Below are 25,980 nucleotides of genomic sequence, written 5' to 3'. Positions count from 1 at the left end.
ACCAAGAAGGAGAGTGATGGGGTGCTACGCCAGATGACCTGGCCTACACAGTCACCAGACTTCACCTGAACCCAATGGAGATGGTTTGGGGTGAGCTGGACCGTAGAGTGAAGGCAAAAGGGCCAACAAGTGCTAAGCATCTCTGGGAACTCCTTCAAGATTGTTGGAAGACCATTTCCGGTGACTACCTCTTGAAGATCATCAAGAGAATGCCAAGAGTGTGCAAAGCAGTCATCAAAGCAAAAGGTGGCTACTTTGAAGAACCTAGAATATAAGAAATATTTTCAGTTGTTTCACACTTTTTTGTTAAGTCTATAATTCCACATGTGTTAATTCATATTTTCATGTCTTCAAGGTGAATTTACAATTTTCATAGTCATGAAAATACAGAAAAATCTTTAAATGAGAAGGTGTGTCCAAACTTTTGGTCTGTACTGTATATAATCCTTGCATATATCAAGTCAGGTTATCATGTGTTCCCATTTCTTTTTACTTACCTGTGATATTTCAATACTTTTGTATGTCTCAATTTTTTTTGTCTTTTAAACCCTTTCTGACATTAGACGTACTATCCCGTCGAGGTGGGGTGGGCCCGTATGGCCACCGATGGGATAGTACGTCAGATGCGATTGGCCGCGCTCACGGGGGGGAGCGCGGCCGATCGCGGCCGGATGTCAGCTGACTATCGCAGCCGACATCCGGCACTATGTGCCAGGAGCGGTCACGGACCGCCCCCGACACATTAACCCCCGGCACACTGCGATCAAACATGATCGCAGTGTTCCGGCGGTATAGGGAAGCATCGCGCAGGGAGGGGGCTCCCTGCGTGCTTCCCTGAGACCCCCGGAGCAACGCGATGTGATCGCTTTGCTCTGAGGGTCTCTTACCTCCTCCTCGCTGCAGCAGGACCGGATCCAAGATGGCCGCAGCATCTGGGTCCTGCAGGGAGGTGGCTTCACAACGCCTGCTCAGAGCAGGCGCCTGGAAGCCTGGAGGAGCTGTGCACGTCAGATCGCCGATCTGACACAGTGCACAGCAAAGTGTCAGATCAGCGATCTTACACTATAACATGATGCCCCCGCGGGGCAATGTTATAGTGTAAAAAAAAATATTCACATGTGTAAAAAAAATTTTTTTTAAATCCCCCCCCCAAAAAATATATATATTGTTCCTATAAATACATTTCTTTATCTAAATAAAAAAACAAACAATAAAAGTACACATATTTAGTATTGCCACGTCCGTAACGACCCGACCTATAAAACTGTCCAATTAGTTAACCCTTTCAGTGAACACCGTAAAAAAAAAAAAACAGGCAAAAAACAACACTTTATTATCATACTGCCAAACCAAAAGTGAAATAACACGCAATCAAAAAGACGGATATAAATAACCATGGTACCGCTGAAAACATCATCTTGTCCCGCAAAAAACTAGCCGTGAAACAGCATCATCAAGGAAAAAATAAAAAAGTTATAGTCCTCAGAATAAAGCGATGCAAAAATAATTATTTTTTCTATAAAATAGTTTTTATCGTATAAAAGCTGCAAAACATAAAAAAATGATATAAATGAGGTATCGCTGTAATCATACTGACCCAGAGAATAAAACTGCTTTATCCATTTTACCAAACACAGAATGGTATAAACACCTCCCCCAAAAGAAATTCATGAATAGCTGTTTTTTGGTCATTCTGCCTCACAAAAATCAGAATAAAAAGCGATCAAAAAATGTCACGTGCCTGAAAATGTCACCAATAAAAACGTCAACTCGTCGCACACAAAACAAGAACTCACATGACTCTGTGGACCAAAATATGGAAAAACTATAGCTCTCAAAATGTGGTAACGCAAAAAAACTTTTTTTGCAATAAAAAGCGTCTTTCAGTGAGTGACGGCTGCCAATCATAAAAATCCACTAAAAATCCCACTATAAAAGTAAATCAAACCCCCCTTCATCACCCCCTTAGTTAGCGAAAAATTAAAAAATTAAAAAAAGTATTTATTTCCATTTTCCCATTAGGGTTAGGGTTAGGGCTAGGGTTAGGGCTAGAGTTAGGGCTAGGGTTAGGGTTTGGGTTAGGGTTAGGGCAAGGGTTAGGATTAGGGCTAGGGTTAGGGCAAGGGTTAGGTCTAGGGTTAGGGTTAGGGTTGTGGCTAGGGTTAAGGCTACAGTTAGGGTTGGGGCTAAAGTTAGGGTTAGGGTTGGGGCTAAAGTTAGGGTTAGGGTTTGGATTACATTTATGGTTGGGAATAGGGTTGGGATTAGGGTTACAGGTGTGTCAGGGTTAGGGGTGTGGTTAGGGTTACCATTGGGATTAGGGTTAGGGATGTGTTTAGATTAGGGTTTCAGTTATAATTGGGGGGTTCCACTGTTTAGGCCCATCAGGGGCTCTCCAAACGCGACATGGCGTCCAATCTCAATTCCAGCCAATTCTGTGTTGAAAAAGTAAAACAGTGCTCCTTCCCTTCTGAGCTCTCCCGTGCGCCCAAATACGGGTTTACCCCAACATATGGGGTATCAGCGTACTCAAGACACATTTGACAACAACAATTGGGGTCCAATTTCACCTGTTACCCTTGGAAAAATACAAAACTGTGGGCTAAAAAATAATTTTTGTGGAAAAAAAAAAGATTTTATATTTTCATGGCTCTGCGTTATAAACTGTAGTGAAACACTTGGGGGTTCAAAGTTCTCACAACACATCTAGATAAGTTCCTTGGGGGGTCTAGTTTCCAATATGGGGTCACTTGTGGGAGGTTTCTACTGTTTAGGTACATTAGGGGCTCTGCAAACGCAATTTGACGCCTGCAGACCAATCCATCTAAGTCTGCATTCCAAATGATGCTCCTTCCCTTCCGAGCTCTGCCATGCGCTAAAACGGTAGTTCCTCCCACAAATGGGGTATCAGCGTACTCAGGGCAAATTGGAAAACAACATTTTGGGGTCCAATTTCAACTGTTACCCTTGGAAAAATACAAAACTGGGGGCTAAAAAAATTTTTTGTGGAAAAAAAATAATTTTTATTTTCACGGCTCTGCGTTATAAACTGTAGTGAAACACTTGGGGTTCAAAGCTCTCACAACACATCTAGATGAGTTCCTTAGGGGGTCTACTTTCCAAAATGGTGTCACTTGTGGGGAGTTTCAATGTTTAGGCACATCAGTGGCTCTCCAAACGCAACATGGTGTGCCATCTCAATTCCTGTCAATTTTGCATTGAAAAGTCAAATGGCGCTCCTTCGCTTCCGAGCTCTGCCATGCGCCCAAACAGTGGTTTACCCCCACATATGGGGTATCGGCGTACTCAGGAGAAATTGTACAACAACTTTTGAGGTCCAATTTCTTCCCTTACCCTTGGGAAAATAAAAAAAATTGGGGGTGAAAAGATCATTTTTGTGAAAAAATATGATTATTTTTACGGCTCTGCATTATAAACTTCTGTGAATCACTTATTGGGTCAAAGTGCTCACCACACATCTAGATAAGTTCCTTAGGGGGTGTACTTTCCAAAATGGTGTCACTTGTGGGGGGTTTCAATGTTTAGGCACATCAGTGGCTCTCCAAACGCAACATGGCGTGCCATCTCAATTCCTGTCAATTTTGCATTGAAAAGTCAAATGGCGCTCCTTCGCTTCCGAGCTCTTCCATGCGCCCAAACAGTGGTTTACCCCCATGTATGGGGTATCGGCGTACTCAGGACAAATTGTACAACAACTTTTGTGGTCCATTTTCTCCTGTTACCCTGGGTAAAATAAAACAAATTGGAGCTGAAGTAAATTTTTTGTGAAAAAAAGTTAAATGTTCATTTTTATTTAAACATTCCAAAAATTCCTGTGAAACACCTGAAGGGTTAATAAACTTCTTGAATGTGGTTTTGAGCACAGTTTTTAGAATTGTGTCACACTTGGTTATTTTCTATCATATAGACCCCTCAAAATGACTTCAAATGAGATGTGGTCCCTAAAAAAAAATGGCGTTGTAAAAATGAGAAATTGCTGGTCAATTTTTAACCCTTATAACTCCCTAACAAAAAAAATATTGGTTCCAAAATTGTGCAGATGTAAAGTAGACTTGTGGGAAATGTTACGTATTAAGTATTTTGTGTGACATATCTCTGTGATTTATTTGCATAAAAATTCAAAGTTGGAAAATTGCGAAATTTTCCAAATTTTCACCAAATTTCCATTTTTTTCACAAATAAATGCAGGTAATATCAAAGAAATTTTACTACTACAGTACAATATGTCTCGAGAAAACAGTGTCAGAATCACCGGGATACGTTGAAGCGTTCCAGAGTTATAACCTCATAAAGGGACAGTGGTCAGAATTGTAAAAATTGGCCTGGTCATTGGTGCAAACCACCCTTGGGGGTAAAGGGCTTAATGTATTAATAAAATGTGCCCTTTTATAATATTTTGTCTTGTACTTTCATATGTTTGGATTTTTGGTAATGCTATATGGGTTGTGGCTGTAGGTGCAAAATGTTTTTTGTTAAACTCAAGAGTTGCAGCAACAGCATAACTCCTGATATGTTTTTAACTACCATTCATTCATATGATATGCCAACAGCATAGCACTTCTATAATCTGCTGCTTTTACAAACCTGCCTCTAGCCTCGGCTGGGACCTAAAACTTTTTAAGAAATTAGATTGCAGACACTATTGGTGGATGCAAAGAAGAGAAATTTGTATCATTTTGCAACAATATGCAGACTATATTAGAAATGTACAAAATATTAAAAATAATAAATCATCAGCTAAATGTAACACAGTGTAGCAGATCAGCAAAAATATAACTTAATGTAGAAATAAGTGACCGTGTTAACACAAAAACCTATACAATAAGAATAGTATATAATAAATGCAAAAGAGGCAGCTTTAGTAGGATGCAAGGTTCTCAGTCTGTTAAATTATACAGTCTTATGAAAAAAAATGAGTGATTCCCAGAACCAATGTAAAACCCAGCATGAGCATCAAATCTAATTGCTTAATTTGTGATTCACTTCAAAACATCCTCCGATATCTTAGAAATGTCAGAATTCAGAGAATTAAGGCTAGATTCCCGTAACCATCTGATTTATCAGGATATACAGTTCATGTCATAGCATTATAATAACATAACCTGCAAATAAAATCACATTATCTTGTTTCTGAAAACAACAATGTACATGCAGCTTTTGAACTCAAGCGTTCACAAAAACAGCATGGAATAAAGAATAAAATGACTGCAGAAAAAGATTAGAAATGTAAAAAAAAACGACGAAACAAAAGAAACAGTGTTAGATATCAGAGCTAATATCTCAAGAGGTTGCTTGGTAAAGAGTTAGATTCAGCTTTGAGTCAGCATTGACCCTCTAGCTAAACGATCAATTGTAGAGTGAGACAGCAGAATTCATGGAAAGATTTAGTATGGACGACTGTGCATCAGCCTGACAATATTGATATGCTCTCTGCAGATACCAGTCTGTATAGTTTAGCCTTCCCGAAATGATATGCATATGAAATTAAAAGTATCATGGTCATTTAACTCTTACATAATACCAGGAGACTCCATTCATTAGTAAAGAACAGATGTCAGTGATATTTAACTAAATAATGGTGTGATCAATTCTAATAACAATATTACCATGTAACATGTTATCAGTCGTTATAATCTACTGTACTTTATTTCCAATGCTTATTAAACTCTGAAGAGGCTTTCATATTCTTATAATACAGTCATTTCTCATTTCCAATGAGTAACGTTAACAGGATTTAAAAAGTAACCGCCATTTTAATTTCATATGCCGTTTGTATTTCATAAATCAATAGTTTACATGAAAATTATCAACTTTATAATATACCTTATCAGAAAAAAATCTTCTTCTTTCCCTGCCAGGACTGATAATTAATTGTCAAAATGCTCAATTCATGGGTATAATCTGTATTAAGTGAAGACATATTTTTAGATTACGGAGATAACAGATGGCAGTTGGTACTGATAAAATTCTATGCATAAGTAAGACAGGAGGAGAGATGAGTTAGAGGCATTGTGCTCCTCTTCCCATCAACCCCACCGTCTACATCAAATCTTACCATTGTTGGTGTGACCACCCTTTGCCTTCAAAAGAGCCTAAAAGCATCGATTTTTCTAGGTACACTTGCACACAATTTATGAAGGATCTTGGCAAAGAGGTTGTTCCTAATATCTTGGAGAACTAAGATCTTCTGTGGATGTAGAATAACCAAATCCATCTGTCTCTCCATTTAATCCCACACAGACTCGATAATATTGAGATCCGAGCTCTGGAAAGCCATATCATCACTTCCAGTACTTTTGTACTATTTAATGACATTGGTTTTATATATTGGGTTAATGTGCTGCTGCAGAATAAATTTGAACCCTATCAGGTGCCCCACGGATGGTATTACATGATCCATTGTATAACATTTGATATATAGATAGATTTGTTTTTAACACAAGTTATGTAAGAAACTTCCTGTGTTTGCGTGGGTTTCTTCAGGGCACTCTGGATAGGGTTGAGCGACTTTTACTTTTTGGGGGTCGAGTCGGGTTTTGCGAAACCCGACTTTGTCAAAAGTCGAGTCGAGTGAAATCGGCCAATTATCGCGAAAAGTCGGGGATCAACCGAAACATGAAACCCAATGCAAATCAATGGGGAAGCATAGTCGGCAGTGAGTGGAGGCCAGGAAAACACCTGCCATTTTAATGGCAAAAACATCCATTCTTGTTACTGAAGCTTGTCAATATTAATTTACTTTCTAATAATAGTTAGGCATTGGAAATTGGGGGTCATTTGGCTAAAGTTGTGGGGGGTAGGGCTGGTTAAAGTTTTTAGTGGGCCCAGGAAACGTGGACTACGTCACGGCGGTGGAGCAGGGAGAGGTAAGTATTTCAACGTTGCAAGTGCTGTGATCCTGAGCAAGCAGAGGGGGCCCACTCGTTCACATTGGCACTGGCACAGGGCCCCTGACAGTACGGAGGTGTGTTTGCACGGTGGGGGCGCCTCCCACCAGCAGCGACACTTTTGCGTACTATGAGGGGCCCTGTGCCAGTGACGTCGCCAACGAGTATGCCCCCCCACCTGATGAAGGAACCTGCACCTTCCTCTTTGTCCCCGTGTAAGGTGGTATAGTATGCGGGAAGGGGAACCTGACTTTCAGCAGGGTCAGATTCTGGCTGTGTAGAGTGCAAGGGGAATGTAGTGGTCTGGGTCAATGTACCAGCGGACTCATCTAGCACAGGCTGGGCAATGGGCAGGATGAGGAGGAAACACAGATATAGGCCCAAATAATAAAGTGGGCTAAATGCAGTTCCAAATTGGTAACAGGACTAACCAGGCGGCATTGCTTTGTTCAGTGGGGGACAACTGTAATGAGAGGCTGACACAGTGAGTAGGGCCAAATAAGTAACTAGGCTAAATGCAGTTCTAAATAGGTAACAGTAGGAAACAGGCGGCACTGCTTTGTTCAGTGGAGGAGAACACCAAGCAGCGGCAGACACCGTTACTAGGCCCCAACCAAACTAGTAGGCCAACTACAGTGTTACATTAACAACTACCTAATGAGAGCCTGAAGGTTGAAGCTCAATAAAACCAAACAGGAGGAAACCCAGGAGCGACAGACACCGTTAGAAGGCCCCAACCAAACTAGTAGGCCTGATGCAGTGTTATCTAAACAACTACTTAATGAGAGCCAGAAGGTTGAAGCTCAGACAAGGAAACCTGGAGAACACCAAGGAGCAGCAGACACCGTTACTAGGCCCCAACCAAAGTATTAGGGCAACTGCAGTGTTACATTAAAAACTATTTAATGAGAGCCTGAAGGTTGAAGCTCAGACAAGGAAACCCGGAGGAGAACACCAAGGAAGAGGAGAACACCAAGGAGCGGCAGACACCGTTACTAGGCCCCAACCAAAGTAGTAGGGCAACTGCAGTGTTAAATTATCAACTACTTAATGAGAGCCTGAAGGTTGAAGCTCAGACAAGGAAACCTGGAGGAAAACACCAAGGAGGAGGAGAACACCAAGGAGCATCAGACACCGTTACTAGGCCCCAACCAAAGTAGTAGGGCAACTGCAGTCTTATATAATCAACTACTTAATGAGAGCCTGAAGGTTGAAGCTCAGACAAGGAAACCTGGAGGAGAACACCAAGGAGGAGGAGAACACCAAGGAGCGGCTGACACCGTTACTAGGCCCCAACCAAAGTAGTAGGGCAACTGCTGTCTTATATAAACAACTACTTAATGAGAGCCTGAAGGTTGAAGCTCAGTCAAGGAAACCTGGAGGAGAACACCAAGGACGAGGAGAACACTAAGGAGCGGCAGACACCGTTACTAGGCCCCAATCAATGTAGTAGGGCAACTGCTGTCTTATATAAACAACTACTTAATGAGAGCCTGAAGGTTGAAGCTCAGACAAGGAAACCTGGAGGAGAACACCAAGGAGGAGGAGAACACCAAGGAGCGGCAGACAACGTTACTAGGACCCAACCAAAGTAAATGGGCAACTGCTGTCTTACATAAAAAACTACTTAATGAGAGCCTGAAGGTTGAAGCTGAGACAAGGAAACCTGGAGGAGAACACCAAGGAGGAGGAGAACAACAAGGAGCGGCAGACACCGTTACTAGACCCCAACCAAAGTAGTAGGGCAACTGCTGTCTTATATAATCAACTACTTAATGAGAGCCTGAAGGTTTAAGCTCAGACAAGGAAACCTGGAGGAGAACACCAAGGAGGAGGAGAACACCAAGGAGCGGCAGACACCGTTACTAGGCCCCAACCAAAGTAGTAGGGCAACTGCAGTCTTATATAATCAAATACTTGGTGAGAGCCTGAAGGTTGAAGCTCAGACAAGGAAACCTGGAGGAGAACACCAAGGAGGAGGAGAACACCAAGGAGCGGCAGACACCGTTACTAGGCCCCAACCAAAGTAGTAGGGCAACTGCTGTCTTATATAAACAACTACTTAATGAGAGCCTGAAAGTTGAAGCTCAGACAAGGAAACCTGGAGGAGAACACCAAGGAGGAGGAGAACACCAAGGAGCGGCAGACACTATTACTAGGCCCCAACCAAAGTAGTAGGGCAACTGCAGTTTTATATAAACAACTACTTAATGAGAGCCTGAAGGTTGAAGCTCAGACAAGGAAACCTGGAGGAGAACACCAAGGAGGAGGAGAACACCAAGGAGCGGCAGACACTGTTACTAGGCCCCAACCAAAGTAGTAGGGCAACTGCTGTCTTATATAAACAACTACTTAATGAGAGCCTGAAGGTTGAAGCTCAGACAAGGAAACCTGGAGGAGAACACCAAGGAGCAGCAGACACTGTTACTAGGCCCCAACCAAACTAGTAAGGCAACTGCAGTCTTATATAAACAACTACTTAATGAGAGCCTGAAGGTTAAAGCTCAGACAAGAAAACCTGGAGGAGAACACGAAGGAGGAGGAGAACACCAAGGAGCGGCAGACACCGTTACTAGGCCCCAACCAAAGTAGTAGGGCAACTGCTGTCTCATATAAACAACTACTTAATGAGAGCCTGAAGGTTGAAGCTCAGACATGGAAACCTGGAGGAGAGGACCAAGGAGGAGAACACCAAGGAGCGGCAGACACCGTTACTAGGCCCCAACCAAAGTAGTAGGGCAACTGCTGTCTTATATAAACAACTACTTAATGAGAGCCTGAATGTTGAAGCTCAGACAAGGAAACCAGGAGGAGAACACAAAGGAGGAGGAGAACACCAAGGAGCGGCAGACACTGTTACTAGGCCCCAACCAAAGTAGTAGGGAAACTGCAGTCTTATATAAACAACTAATTAATGAGAGCCTGAAGGTTGAAGCTCAGACAAGGAAACCTGGAGGAGAACACCAAGGAGGAGGAGAACACCAAGGAGCGGCAGACACCGTTACTAGGCCCCAACCAAAGTAGTAGGGCAACTGCAGTGTTACATTAACAACTACTTAATGAGAGCCTGAAGGTTGAAGCTCAGCTTTTTCAGTGGAGGACAGCGTGATTGAGTGGCGCAGACAGACAAAGGTAGTATGTGTTAACTAAAAAAGTTGGCTCTATGCAGTTTTAAATTGGTTACAGGGGTACACAGGCAACATTGGTGTGTTCAGCGGAGGACAATTGGAAGGATGGACCGCAGACAGACTTCCTAGGCCCAAAATAATAAAATAGACTCTATGCAGCTTAAATTTGGCTACAGGGGTACACAGGCAGCATTGGTGTGTTCAGCGGAGGACAATTGGAAGGAGGAACCGCAGACAGACTTCCTAGGCCTAAAATAATAAAATAGGCTATATGCAGCTTCCATTATGTGGCAGGGGTACACAGGCAGCATTGGTGTGGTCAGCGGAGGACAATTGAAAGGAGGGTGTTATGTTTCTCAATGGCAAGAGAACATAGCCCAGCAAACATAAGAACTAGCTCTTGGAAGGATGGAAACTAAACTGACCATGAACTAAACCTGCCGCACAACTAACAGTAGCCGGGTAGCGTAGCCTGCGTTTTATCCCTAGACGCCCAGCGCCGGCCGGAGGACTAACTAATCCTGGCAGAGGAAAATATAGTCCTGGCTCACCTCTAGAGAAATTTCCCCGAAAGGCAGACAGAGGCCCCCACAAATATTGGCGGTGATTTTAGATGAAATGACAAACGTAGTATGAAAATAGGTTTAGCAAAATTGAGGTCCGCTTACTAGATAGCAGGAAGACAGAAAGGGCACTTTCATGGTCAGCTGAAAACCCTATCAAAACACCATCCTGAAATTACTTTAAGACTCTAGTATTAACTCATAACATCAGAGTGGCAATTTCAGATCACAAGAGCTTTCCAGACACAGAAACGAAACTACAGCTGTGAACTGGAACAAAATGCAAAAACAAACAAGGACTAAAGTCCAACTTAGCTGGGAGTTGTCTAGCAGCAGGAACATGCACAGAAAGGCTTCTGATTACAATGTTGACCGGCATGGAAGTGACAGAGGAGCAAGGCTAAATAGCGACTCCCACATCCTGATGGAAACAGGTGAACAGAGAGGATGATGCACACCAGTTCAATTCCACCAGTGGCCACCGGGGGAGCCCAAAATCCAATTTCACAACAGTACCCCCCCCTCAAGGAGGGGGCACCGAACCCTCACCAGAACCACCAGGGCGATCAGGATGAGCCCTATGAAAGGCACGGACCAAATCGGAGGCATGAACATCAGAGGCAGTCACCCAAGAATTATCCTCCTGACCGTATCCCTTCCATTTGACCAGATACTGGAGTTTCCGTCTGGAAACACGGGAGTCCAAGATTTTTTCCACAACGTACTCCAACTCGCCCTCAACCAACACCGGAGCAGGAGGCTCAACGGAAGGCACAACCGGTACCTCATACCTGCGCAATAATGACCGATGAAAAACATTATGAATAGAAAAAGATGCAGGGAGGTCCAAACGGAAGGACACAGGGTTAAGAATCTCCAATATCTTGTACGGGCCGATGAACCGAGGCTTAAACTTGGGAGAAGAAACCCTCATAGGGACAAAACGAGAAGACAACCACACCAAGTCCCCAACACAAAGCCGAGGACCAACCCGACGCCGGCGGTTGGCAAAAAGCTGAGTCTTCTCCTGGGACAACTTCAAATTGTCCACTACCTGCCCCCAAATCTGATGCAACCTCTCCACCACAGCATCCACTCCAGGACAATCCGAAGATTCCACCTGACCAGAAGAAAATCGAGGATGAAACCCCGAATTACAGAAAAAGGGAGACACCAAGGTGGCAGAGCTGGCCCGATTATTGAGGGCAAACTCCGCTAAAGGCAAAAAAGCAACCCAATCATCCTGATCTGCAGACACAAAACACCTCAAATATGTCTCCAAGGTCTGATTCGTCCGCTCGGTCTGGCCATTAGTCTGAGGATGGAAAGCAGACGAGAAAGACAAATCTATGCCCATCCTAGCACAGAATGCTCGCCAAAATCTAGACACGAATTGGGTACCTCTGTCAGAAACGATATTCTCCGGAATACCATGCAAACGGACCACATTTTGAAAAAACAGAGGAACCAACTCGGAAGAAGAAGGCAACTTAGGCAGGGGAACCAAATGGACCATCTTAGAGAAACGATCACACACCACCCAGATGACAGACATCTTCTGAGAAACAGGAAGATCCGAAATAAAATCCATCGAGATGTGCGTCCAGGGCCTCTTCGGGATAGGCAAGGGCAACAACAATCCACTAGCCCGAGAACAACAAGGCTTGGCCCGAGCACAAACGTCACAAGACTGCACGAAGCCTCGCACATCTCGAGACAGGGAAGGCCACCAGAAGGACCTTGCCACCAAATCCCTGGTACCAAAGATTCCAGGATGACCTGCCAACGCAGAAGAATGAACCTCAGAAATGACTTTACTGGTCCAATCATCAGGAACAAACAGTCTACCAGGTGGGCAACGATCAGGTCTATCCGCCTGAAACTCCTGCAAGGCCCGCCGCAGGTCTGGAGAAACGGCAGACAATATCACTCCATCCTTAAGGATACCTGTAGGTTCAGAATTACCAGGGGAGTCAGGCTCAAAACTCCTAGAAAGGGCATCCGCCTTAACATTCTTAGAACCCGGCAGGTAGGACACCACAAAATTAAACCGAGAGAAAAACAACGACCAGCGCGCCTGTCTAGGATTCAGGCGTCTGGCGGACTCAAGATAAATTAGATTTTTGTGGTCAGTCAATACCACCACCTGATGTCTAGCCCCCTCAAGCCAATGACGCCACTCCTCAAAAGCCCACTTCATGGCCAAAAGCTCCCGATTCCCAACATCATAATTCCGCTCGGCGGGCGAAAATTTACGCGAGAAAAAAGCACAAGGTCTCATCACGGAGCAATCGGAACTTCTCTGCGACAAAACCGCCCCAGCTCCGATTTCAGAAGCGTCGACCTCAACCTGAAAAGGAAGAGCAACATCAGGCTGACGCAACACAGGGGCGGAAGAAAAGCGGCGCTTAAGCTCCCGAAAGGCCTCCACAGCAGCAGGGGACCAATCAGCAACATCAGCACCCTTCTTAGTCAAATCAGTCAATGGTTTAACAACATCAGAAAAACCAGCAATAAATCGACGATAAAAGTTAGCAAAGCCCAAAAATTTCTGAAGACTCTTAAGAGAAGAGGGTTGCGTCCAATCACAAATAGCCTGAACCTTGACAGGATCCATCTCGATGGAAGAGGGGGAAAAAATATATCCCAAAAAGGAAATCTTTTGAACCCCAAAAACGCACTTAGAACCCTTCACACACAAGGAATTAGACCGCAAAACCTGAAAAACCCTCCTGACCTGCTGGACATGAGAGTCCCAGTCATCCGAAAAAATCAAAATATCATCCAGATACACAATCATAAATTTATCCAATTTATAATCACGGAAAATGTCATGCATAAAGGACTGAAAGACTGAAGGGGCATTTGAAAGACCAAAAGGCATCACCAAATACTCAAAGTGGCCCTCGGGCGTATTAAATGCGGTTTTCCACTCATCCCCCTGCTTAATTCGCACCAAATTATACGCCCCACGGAGATCTATCTTAGAGAACCACTTGGCCCCCTTTATGCGAGCAAACAAATCAGTCAGCAGTGGCAACGGATATTGATATTTAACCGTGATTTTATTCAAAAGCCGATAATCAATGCACGGCCTTAAAGAGCCATCTTTCTTAGCCACAAAGAAAAAACCGGCTCCTAAGGGAGATGACGAAGGACGAATATGTCCCTTTTCCAAGGACTCCTTTATATATTCTCGCATAGCAGCATGTTCAGGCACAGACAGATTAAATAAACGACCCTTAGGGTATTTACTACCCGGAATCAAATCTATGGCACAATCGCACTCCCGCTGCGGAGGTAATGAACCAAGCTTAGGTTCTTCAAAAACGTCACGATATTCAGTCAAGAATTCAGGAATCTCAGAGGGAATAGATGATGAAATGGAAACCACAGGTACGTCCCCATGCGTCCCCTTACATCCCCAGCTTAACACAGACATAGCTTTCCAGTCAAGGACTGGGTTATGAGATTGCAGCCATGGCAATCCAAGCACCAACACATCATGTAGGTTATACAGCACAAGAAAGCGAATAATCTCCTGGTGATCCGGATTAATCCGCATAGTTACTTGTGTCCAGTATTGTGGTTTATTGCTAGCCAATGGGGTGGAGTCAATCCCCTTCAGGGGTATAGGAGTTTCAAGAGGCTCCAAATCATACCCACAGCGTTTGGCAAAGGACCAATCCATAAGACTCAAAGCGGCGCCAGAGTCGACATAGGCATCCGCGGTAATAGATGATAAAGAACAAATCAGGGTCACAGATAGAATAAATTTAGACTGTAAAGTGCCAATTGAAACAGACTTATCAAGCTTCTTAGTACGCTTAGAGCATGCTGATATAACATGAGTTGAATCACCGCAATAGAAGCACAACCCATTTTTTCGTCTAAAATTCTGCCGTTCACTTCTGGACAGAATTCTATCACATTGCATATTCTCTGGCGTCTTCTCAGTAGACACCGCCAAATGGTGCACAGGTTTGCGCTCCCGCAGACGCCTATCGATCTGGATAGCCATTGTCATGGACTCATTCAGACCCGCAGGCACAGGGAACCCCACCATAACATCCTTAATGGCATCAGAGAGACCCTCTCTGAAATTCGCCGCCAGGGCGCACTCATTCCACTGAGTAAGCACAGCCCATTTACGGAATTTCTGGCAGTATATTTCAGCTTCGTCTTGCCCCTGAGATAGGGACATCAAGGCCTTTTCCGCCTGAAGTTCTAACTGAGGTTCCTCATAAAGCAACCCCAAGGCCAGAAAAAACGCATCCACATTGAGCAACGCAGGATCCCCTGAAGCCAATGCAAAAGCCCAATCCTGAGGGTCGCCCCGGAGCAAGGAAATCACAATCCTGACCTGCTGAGCAGGATCTCCAGCAGAGCGAGATTTCAGGGACAAAAACAACTTGCAATTATTTTTGAAATTTTGAAAGCAAGATCTATTCCCCGAGAAAAATTCAGGCAAAGGAATTCTAGGTTCAGATATAGGAACATGAACAACAAAATCATGTAAATTTTGAACTTTCGTGGTGAGATTATTCAAACCTGCAGCTAAACTCTGAATATCCATTTTAAACAGGTGAACACAGAGCCATTCCAGGATTAGAAGGAGAGAGAGAGAGAAAGGCTGCAATATAGGCAGACTTGCAAGAGATTCAATTACAAGCACACTCAGAACTGAAGGAAAAAAAAAAATAAAAATCTTCAGCAGACTTCTCTTTTCTCTCCTTTCTCTGTCAATTAATTTAACCCTTTAGGGCCGGTCAAACTGTTATGGTTCTCAATGGCAAGAGAACATAGCCCAGCAAACATAAGAACTAGCTCTTGGAAGGATGGAAACTAAACTGACCATGAACTAAACCTGCCGCACAACTAACAGTAGCCGGGTAGCGTAGCCTGCGTTTTATCCCTAGACGCCCAGCGCCGGCCGGAGGACTAACTAATCCTGGCAGAGGAAAATATAGTCCTGGCTCACCTCTAGAGAAATTTCCCCGAAAGGCAGACAGAGGCCCCCACAAATATTGGCGGTGATTTTAGATGAAATGACAAACGTAGTATGAAAATAGGTTTAGCAAAATTGAGGTCCGCTTACTAGATAGCAGGAAGACAGAAAGGGCACTTTCATGGTCAGCTGAAAACCCTATCAAAACACCATCCTGAAATTACTTTAAGACTCTAGTATTAACTCATAACATCAGAGTGGCAATTTCAGATCACAAGAGCTTTCCAGACACAGAAACGAAACTACAGCTGTGAACTGGAACAAAATGCAAAAACAAACAAGGACTAAAGTCCAACTTAGCTGGGAGTTGTCTAGCAGCAGGAACATGCACAGAAAGGCTTCTGATTACAATGTTGACCGGCATGGAAGTGACAGAGGAGCAAGGCTAAATAGCGACTCCCACATCCTGATGGAAACAGGTGAACAGAGAGGATGATGCACACCAGTTCAATTCCACCAGTGGCCACCGGGGGAGCCCAAAATCCAATTTCACAACAGTACCCCCCCCTCAAGGAGGGGGCACCGAACCCTCACCAGAACCACCAGGGCGATCAGGATGAGCCCTATGAAAGGCACGGACCAAATCGGAGGCATGAACATCAGAGGCAGTCACCCAAGAATTATCCTCCTGACCGTATCCCTTCCATTTGACCAGATACTGGAGTTTCCGTCTGGAAACACGGGAGTCCAAGATTTTTTCCACAACGTACTCCAACTCGCCCTCAACCAACACCGGAGCAGGAGGCTCAACGGAAGGCACAACCGGTACCTCATACCTGCGCAATAATGACCGATGAAAAACATTATGAATAGAAAAAGATGCAGGGAGGTCCAAACGGAAGGACACAGGGTTAAGAATCTCCAATATCTTGTACGGGCCGATGAACCGAGGCTTAAACTTGGGAGAAGAAACCCTCATAGGGACAAAACGAGAAGACAACCACACCAAGTCCCCAACACAAAGCCGAGGACCAACCCGACGCCGGCGGTTGGCAAAAAGCTGAGTCTTCTCCTGGGACAACTTCAAATTGTCCACTACCTGCCCCCAAATCTGATGCAACCTCTCCACCACAGCATCCACTCCAGGACAATCCGAAGATTCCACCTGACCAGAAGAAAATCGAGGATGAAACCCCGAATTACAGAAAAAGGGAGACACCAAGGTGGCAGAGCTGGCCCGATTATTGAGGGCAAACTCCGCTAAAGGCAAAAAAGCAACCCAATCATCCTGATCTGCAGACACAAAACACCTCAAATATGTCTCCAAGGTCTGATTCGTCCGCTCGGTCTGGCCATTAGTCTGAGGATGGAAAGCAGACGAGAAAGACAAATCTATGCCCATCCTAGCACAGAATGCTCGCCAAAATCTAGACACGAATTGGGTACCTCTGTCAGAAACGATATTCTCCGGAATACCATGCAAACGGACCACATTTTGAAAAAACAGAGGAACCAACTCGGAAGAAGAAGGCAACTTAGGCAGGGGAACCAAATGGACCATCTTAGAGAAACGATCACACACCACCCAGATGACAGACATCTTCTGAGAAACAGGAAGATCCGAAATAAAATCCATCGAGATGTGCGTCCAGGGCCTCTTCGGGATAGGCAAGGGCAACAACAATCCACTAGCCCGAGAACAACAAGGCTTGGCCCGAGCACAAACGTCACAAGACTGCACGAAGCCTCGCACATCTCGAGACAGGGAAGGCCACCAGAAGGACCTTGCCACCAAATCCCTGGTACCAAAGATTCCAGGATGACCTGCCAACGCAGAAGAATGAACCTCAGAAATGACTTTACTGGTCCAATCATCAGGAACAAACAGTCTACCAGGTGGGCAACGATCAGGTCTATCCGCCTGAAACTCCTGCAAGGCCCGCCGCAGGTCTGGAGAAACGGCAGACAATATCACTCCATCCTTAAGGATACCTGTAGGTTCAGAATTACCAGGGGAGTCAGGCTCAAAACTCCTAGAAAGGGCATCCGCCTTAACATTCTTAGAACCCGGCAGGTAGGACACCACAAAATTAAACCGAGAGAAAAACAACGACCAGCGCGCCTGTCTAGGATTCAGGCGTCTGGCGGACTCAAGATAAATTAGATTTTTGTGGTCAGTCAATACCACCACCTGATGTCTAGCCCCCTCAAGCCAATGACGCCACTCCTCAAAAGCCCACTTCATGGCCAAAAGCTCCCGATTCCCAACATCATAATTCCGCTCGGCGGGCGAAAATTTACGCGAGAAAAAAGCACAAGGTCTCATCACGGAGCAATCGGAACTTCTCTGCGACAAAACCGCCCCAGCTCCGATTTCAGAAGCGTCGACCTCAACCTGAAAAGGAAGAGCAACATCAGGCTGACGCAACACAGGGGCGGAAGAAAAGCGGCGCTTAAGCTCCCGAAAGGCCTCCACAGCAGCAGGGGACCAATCAGCAACATCAGCACCCTTCTTAGTCAAATCAGTCAATGGTTTAACAACATCAGAAAAACCAGCAATAAATCGACGATAAAAGTTAGCAAAGCCCAAAAATTTCTGAAGACTCTTAAGAGAAGAGGGTTGCGTCCAATCACAAATAGCCTGAACCTTGACAGGATCCATCTCGATGGAAGAGGGGGAAAAAATATATCCCAAAAAGGAAATCTTTTGAACCCCAAAAACGCACTTAGAACCCTTCACACACAAGGAATTAGACCGCAAAACCTGAAAAACCCTCCTGACCTGCTGGACATGAGAGTCCCAGTCATCCGAAAAAATCAAAATATCATCCAGATACACAATCATAAATTTATCCAATTTATAATCACGGAAAATGTCATGCATAAAGGACTGAAAGACTGAAGGGGCATTTGAAAGACCAAAAGGCATCACCAAATACTCAAAGTGGCCCTCGGGCGTATTAAATGCGGTTTTCCACTCATCCCCCTGCTTAATTCGCACCAAATTATACGCCCCACGGAGATCTATCTTAGAGAACCACTTGGCCCCCTTTATGCGAGCAAACAAATCAGTCAGCAGTGGCAACGGATATTGATATTTAACCGTGATTTTATTCAAAAGCCGATAATCAATGCACGGCCTTAAAGAGCCATCTTTCTTAGCCACAAAGAAAAAACCGGCTCCTAAGGGAGATGACGAAGGACGAATATGTCCCTTTTCCAAGGACTCCTTTATATATTCTCGCATAGCAGCATGTTCAGGCACAGACAGATTAAATAAACGACCCTTAGGGTATTTACTACCCGGAATCAAATCTATGGCACAATCGCACTCCCGCTGCGGAGGTAATGAACCAAGCTTAGGTTCTTCAAAAACGTCACGATATTCAGTCAAGAATTCAGGAATCTCAGAGGGAATAGATGATGAAATGGAAACCACAGGTACGTCCCCATGCGTCCCCTTACATCCCCAGCTTAACACAGACATAGCTTTCCAGTCAAGGACTGGGTTATGAGATTGCAGCCATGGCAATCCAAGCACCAACACATCATGTAGGTTATACAGCACAAGAAAGCGAATAATCTCCTGGTGATCCGGATTAATCCGCATAGTTACTTGTGTCCAGTATTGTGGTTTATTGCTAGCCAATGGGGTGGAGTCAATCCCCTTCAGGGGTATAGGAGTTTCAAGAGGCTCCAAATCATACCCACAGCGTTTGGCAAAGGACCAATCCATAAGACTCAAAGCGGCGCCAGAGTCGACATAGGCATCCGCGGTAATAGATGATAAAGAACAAATCAGGGTCACAGATAGAATAAATTTAGACTGTAAAGTGCCAATTGAAACAGACTTATCAAGCTTCTTAGTACGCTTAGAGCATGCTGATATAACATGAGTTGAATCACCGCAATAGAAGCACAACCCATTTTTTCGTCTAAAATTCTGCCGTTCACTTCTGGACAGAATTCTATCACATTGCATATTCTCTGGCGTCTTCTCAGTAGACACCGCCAAATGGTGCACAGGTTTGCGCTCCCGCAGACGCCTATCGATCTGGATAGCCATTGTCATGGACTCATTCAGACCCGCAGGCACAGGGAACCCCACCATAACATCCTTAATGGCATCAGAGAGACCCTCTCTGAAATTCGCCGCCAGGGCGCACTCATTCCACTGAGTAAGCACAGCCCATTTACGGAATTTCTGGCAGTATATTTCAGCTTCGTCTTGCCCCTGAGATAGGGACATCAAGGCCTTTTCCGCCTGAAGTTCTAACTGAGGTTCCTCATAAAGCAACCCCAAGGCCAGAAAAAACGCATCCACATTGAGCAACGCAGGATCCCCTGAAGCCAATGCAAAAGCCCAATCCTGAGGGTCGCCCCGGAGCAAGGAAATCACAATCCTGACCTGCTGAGCAGGATCTCCAGCAGAGCGAGATTTCAGGGACAAAAACAACTTGCAATTATTTTTGAAATTTTGAAAGCAAGATCTATTCCCCGAGAAAAATTCAGGCAAAGGAATTCTAGGTTCAGATATAGGAACATGAACAACAAAATCATGTAAATTTTGAACTTTCGTGGTGAGATTATTCAAACCTGCAGCTAAACTCTGAATATCCATTTTAAACAGGTGAACACAGAGCCATTCCAGGATTAGAAGGAGAGAGAGAGAGAAAGGCTGCAATATAGGCAGACTTGCAAGAGATTCAATTACAAGCACACTCAGAACTGAAGGAAAAAAAAAAATAAAAATCTTCAGCAGACTTCTCTTTTCTCTCCTTTCTCTGTCAATTAATTTAACCCTTTAGGGCCGGTCAAACTGTTATGGTTCTCAATGGCAAGAGAACATAGCCCAGCAAACATAAGAACTAGCTCTTGGAAGGATGGAAACTAAACTGACCATGAACTAAACCTGCCGCACAACTAACAGTAGCCGGGTAGCGTAGCCTGCGTTTTATCCCTAGACGCCCAGCGCCGGCCGGAGGACTAACTAATCCTGGCAGAGGAAAATATAGTCCTGGCTCACCTCTAGAGAAATTTCCCCGAAAGGCAGACAGAGGCCCCCACAAATATTGGCGGTGATTTTAGATGAAATGACAAACGTAGTATGAAAATAGGTTTAGCAAAATTGAGGTCCGCTTACTAGATAGCAGGAAGACAGAAAGGGCACTTTCATGGTCAGCTGAAAACCCTATCAAAACACCATCCTGAAATTACTTTAAGACTCTAGTATTAACTCATAACATCAGAGTGGCAATTTCAGATCACAAGAGCTTTCCAGACACAGAAACGAAACTACAGCTGTGAACTGGAACAAAATGCAAAAACAAACAAGGACTAAAGTCCAACTTAGCTGGGAGTTGTCTAGCAGCAGGAACATGCACAGAAAGGCTTCTGATTACAATGTTGACCGGCATGGAAGTGACAGAGGAGCAAGGCTAAATAGCGACTCCCACATCCTGATGGAAACAGGTGAACAGAGAGGATGATGCACACCAGTTCAATTCCACCAGTGGCCACCGGGGGAGCCCAAAATCCAATTTCACAACAGGAGGGACCACAGACAGACTTCCTAGGCCCAAAATAATAAAATAGGCTCTATGCAGCTTCCATTATGTGGCAGGGTACACAGGCAGCATGTTGTGGTCAGCGGAGGACAATTGGAAGGAGGGACCGCAGAAAGACTTCCTAGGCCCAAAATAATAAAATAGGTTCTATGCAGCTTCCATTATGTGGCAGGGGTACACAGGCAGCATTGGTGAGGTCAGCGGAGGACAATTGGAAGGCGTGTCTGACACAGTAAGTACTCCCAAAAACTAAATAGATGTTAATGTCTCCCAAAAAAAAAAAAAAACCAAAAAAATAAAAAAGGGTGGCATACTTAGGTATAGGGGTGTGCTCCTATGCTGACTTTCAGTCATTGGAATTTGGTGCAAAGTATTTACTGGTGTAAATGTAGGACAGGGCCCTGACTATTTTAACTAGCATCATACATGTCAACAAATTGTTATTGTCTGTGCCAGCCATTGAAGGATTTCAGCGCATAGACTAAACAGTGGTGGAGCAGCGAGAGATAATTTTGCAAGTGGTAGAGCACTGTTTGACCTGGGGGGGGAAACTCTCTCCTGGCCGGCGGTACAAGCCCAGGGCCCCTCATGTTACAACAATGTGTCTGACGTTGGGTGCGCGCCACCACCGCCAGATACACTTCATTGTACTATGAGGACCCAGTGCCAGTGCCATCGACCAAAAGTGGGCACACCCACCTCTTCAGACAAATGGCACTCTGACGGGTGCTTGCGCCAAGTGGCGAGACCACGGCCCCGTGGGGGGAGTTAGGCCATTTAGGGAGGTGTAAACATGTCGTATGCTGGACAAACAGCAGCTGCAAAGTAAGAGATTGGAACAGTCAGTAACACCAGTCCCAAAGCAAGACCTTTTTGCAGGAAAACTAGGTGTTAGCCGGGAAAGGTGGGGCAAAATAATTTGAAATCCATGAGTGGTTCATTTTAATGAAGGTGAGATCATCAACATTTTCGGTAGCCAGACGAGTCCTTTTTTCGGTCAGTATTGAACCAGCAGCACTGAATACTCTTTCTGATAGCACACTAGCTGCTGGGCAAGCAAGCTCCTGCAATGCATATTCGGCCAATTCAGGCCAGGTGTCTATTTTGGATGCCCATTTATCAAAGGGGAATGATGGCTGAGGGAGAACATCGGTAATGGAGGAAAAATAGTTAGTAACCATACTGGACAAATGTCTCCTGTCACTTTGAATTGATGCTGCAGTACCTGTCGTGTCTGCGGTCATTGCAAAATCACTCCACAACCTGGTCAGAAAACCCCTGTGTCCTACGCCACTTCTGATTTGTGCACCTCTAACACCTCTGCCCTGTTGCCCCCTGCAGCTCGTGTGAGAACCATCACCGGCGCTGTGTGCTGGGAATACCTGAATCAAACGGTCTACAAGAGTAGCTTGTTTGGTTGCCAATATTTGTTCGAGGTTCTCATGTGGCATGATATTTTGCAATTTGCCTTTATAGCGTGGATCAAGGAGGCAGGCCAACCAGTAATCATCATCGGTCATCAATTTTATAATGCGTGGGTCCCTCTTGAGGATACGCAAGGCATAATCCGCCATGTGGGCCAATGTTCCAGTTGTCAAGTCAGTGCATATGCTGGGTTGAGGAGCACTTTCGGGCAAATCAACGTCATTTGTCTCCCTCAAAAACCCTGAACCCGGCCTTGCACCACCAGCACTTTCTATTGCCCCCTGAGAAGCTTCCTCATCCAAAAAATACTCATCCCCATCATCCTCCTCGTCCTCCTCCTCTTCGCCCGCCACCTCGTTCTGTAGACTTCCCTGAGCAGACAATGGCTGACTGTCATAAAGGCTTCCCTCGTCCTCAGCTGCAAACGCCTGCTCCTTTATGTGCGTCAAACTTTGCATCAGCAGACGCATTAGGGGGATGCTCATGCTTATTACGGCGTTGTCTGCACTAACCAGCCATGTGCATTCCTCAAAACACTGAAGGACTTGACACAGGTCTTGGAGCTTCGACCACTGCACAGCTGACAACTCCATGTCTGCCATCCAACTGCCTGCCCGTGTATGTGTATACTCCCACAAATACATAACAGCACGCCTCTGTTCGCACAGTCTATTAAGCATGTGCAGTGTGGAGTTCCACCTTGTTGCAACGTCGATGATTAGGCGATGCTGGGGAAGGTTCAAAGACCACTTATGGTTCTGCATACGGCTGGAGTGTACGGGCGAATGGCGCATGTGAGAGCAAAGTCTGCGCACTTTCAGCAGCAGGTCGGGTAACCCCGGATAACTTTTCAGGAAGCACTGCACCACCAGGTTTAAGGTGTGAGCCAGGCAAGAAATGTGTTTCAGTTGTGAAAGGGCTATGGCAGCCATAAAATTCCTTCCGTTATCACTCAGTACCTTGCCTGCCTCAAGATGTACAGTGCCCAGCCATGACTGAGTTTCTTGCTTCAAGAACTCAGACAGAACTTCCGCGGTGTGTCTGTTGTCGCCCAAACACTTCATTGCCAATACAGCCCGCTGACGCTTGCCACTAGCTGTTCCATAATTGGACACCTCGTTTGCAACAGTGGCAGCTGCGGATGGAGTGGTCGTGCGACTGCGGTCTGTGGACGAGCTCTTGCTTCTGCTGGAGGATGAGGAGGAGGAGGGGGGACGAACGCCTACAGCCAACTGTTTCCTAGACCGTGGGCTACGCAGAACTGTCCCACTATTACTGTCCCCTGTGGACCCTGCATCCACCACATTAACCCAGTGTGCTATGATGGAGACGTAACGCCCCTGGCAATGCCTACTCGTCCATGCATCTGTTGTCAGGTGCACCTTTCTACTCACAGATTGCCTGAGCGTATGGACAATGCGGTCTTTTACATGCTGGTGGAGGGCTGGGATGACTTTTCTCAAAAAGAAGTGTTGACTGGGTAGCTCATAGCGTGGTACAGCGTAGTTCGTCAGGGCTTTGAAAGCTTGGCTTTCAACTAACCGGTAGGGCATCATCTCTAATGAGATTAGTCTAGCAATGTGGGCATTCAAACCCTGTGTACGCGGATGCGAGGATGAGTACTTCCTTTTCCTAACGAGAGTCTCATGTATGGTGAGCTGGACTGGAGAGCTGCATACGGTGGAACTAGCGGGGGTGCCGGTGGACATGGGTGACTGAGAGAGGGTTGGTGATGGTATTCTTGCTGTTGCCCTACATACATTTTTTCCTACCACGAACCTGGTGATTCCCTGACTGCTTTGGCCTTGCGATGAAACCGCCCCATTACCTGCAGGTGGTGTGGTAAACGGTGGGCTTACAGTGAGGGAAGGGATGTCGCGTTGCTGACTAGCTTCATTGTGAGAGGGTGCTATAACGTTAAGGGACGTTTGGTAGTTTTTCCAGGCTTGCAAGTGCATGGTGGTTAAATGTCTATGCATGCAACTTGTATTTAGATTTTTAACATTCTGACCTCTGCTGAAGGTCCTTAAGCATTTCTTACAGATGACTTTGCACTGATCATTGGGATCTTGGTTAAAAAAATTCCAGACTGCACTCTTCCTACTATCGGATACCTTTTCAGGCATTGCACACTGAGCTACTTTAACCGGATGGCCACGCTGTCCTAGAACTGGTTTTGGTTTTGCCACACGTTTTTGGCCAGATACGGGCCTGCCAGATAGAACCTGTTGCGATGTTGATGCCTGCTGCGGCTCCTCCTCCTCTGCTTCAGGGCTACTGCCGCCTGCACCCTGTTCCCCCAATGGCTGCCAATCGGGGTCAACAACTGGGTCATCTATGACCTCCTCTTCTATGTTCTGTGCACCTTCCTCTGGGTCACCGTGTAAGCCGGTGCTATAGCGTTCGTGACGGGGCTCCATAGTCTCATCGGGGTCAGATTCTGGATCAGTGCACTGCGAGGGCAATGTTCTGATCTGAGTCAAAGGAACAGCATAATAATCTGGCTGTGGCTGTGCATCTGTGCACTCCATGTCCGATTCATCTTGTAATGGGCATGGCCTGTTAACAATTTCCCTTTCTAACCCAGGCACGGTATGTGTAAAGAGCTCCATGGAGTAACCAGTTGTGTCGCCTGACGCATCCTTCACTGTTGTTCTGGGTGAAGGACACAAGGAAGCAACTTGTTCCTGACCGGGAGCATCCACTGACGACGCACTGCTCTGACATTTGGCACTTTCCGAGGAGGAGGCGAAAGAGCTAGAGGCAGAGGCAGCAATGAAAGCCAATACTTGTTCCTGCTGCTCCGGCTTCAAAAGCAGTTTTCCTACTCCCAGAAAAGGGAGCCTTCGAGGCCTTGTGTAGCCAGACGATGACGCTGGCTCAACAACTCGAGACTTAGGGGCTATATTGCTTTTCCCACGACCACCACCACTACCATCATTACCAGCTGGCAATGAACGCCCATGGCCACGACCTTCTCCACCAGACTTCCTCATTCTTGGAAAAATGTAACCTAACTAACAACCGTTATGTGGTCCTGTAAAACCAGGTAGAAGGTGTACGTGAACTTGTTGTGAATTTAAATCTCCCTTTTTTATGTGTGGGAGAATGCAGGAAAAAATCAGACCCACTGTATTACACTACACTGTTTGATTGGCAGAAAGAGGCTGGCAGATATGACACTAACAGGACTGACGCAGATGCACACACTGGCAATAGAAATGTCCCTCTTTAACTGTGGGAGAATGCAGGGAAAAATCAGGCCCACTGTATTACACTACACTGTTTGATTGGCAGAAAGAGGCTGGCAGATATGGCACTAACAGGACTGACGCAGATGCGCACACTGGCAATAGAAATGTCCCTCTTTATGTGTGGGAGAATGTAGGGAAAAATCAGGCGCACTGTATTACACTACACTGTTTGATTGGCAGAAAGAGA

The sequence above is a fragment of the Ranitomeya variabilis genome, chromosome 7 (assembly GCF_051348905.1).
Source record: "Ranitomeya variabilis isolate aRanVar5 chromosome 7, aRanVar5.hap1, whole genome shotgun sequence".
In the NCBI taxonomy this organism is placed as follows: domain Eukaryota; kingdom Metazoa; phylum Chordata; class Amphibia; order Anura; family Dendrobatidae; genus Ranitomeya; species Ranitomeya variabilis.
The sequence above is the reverse complement of the archived record's forward strand: the minus strand, read 5'-3'. Positions refer to the sequence as shown.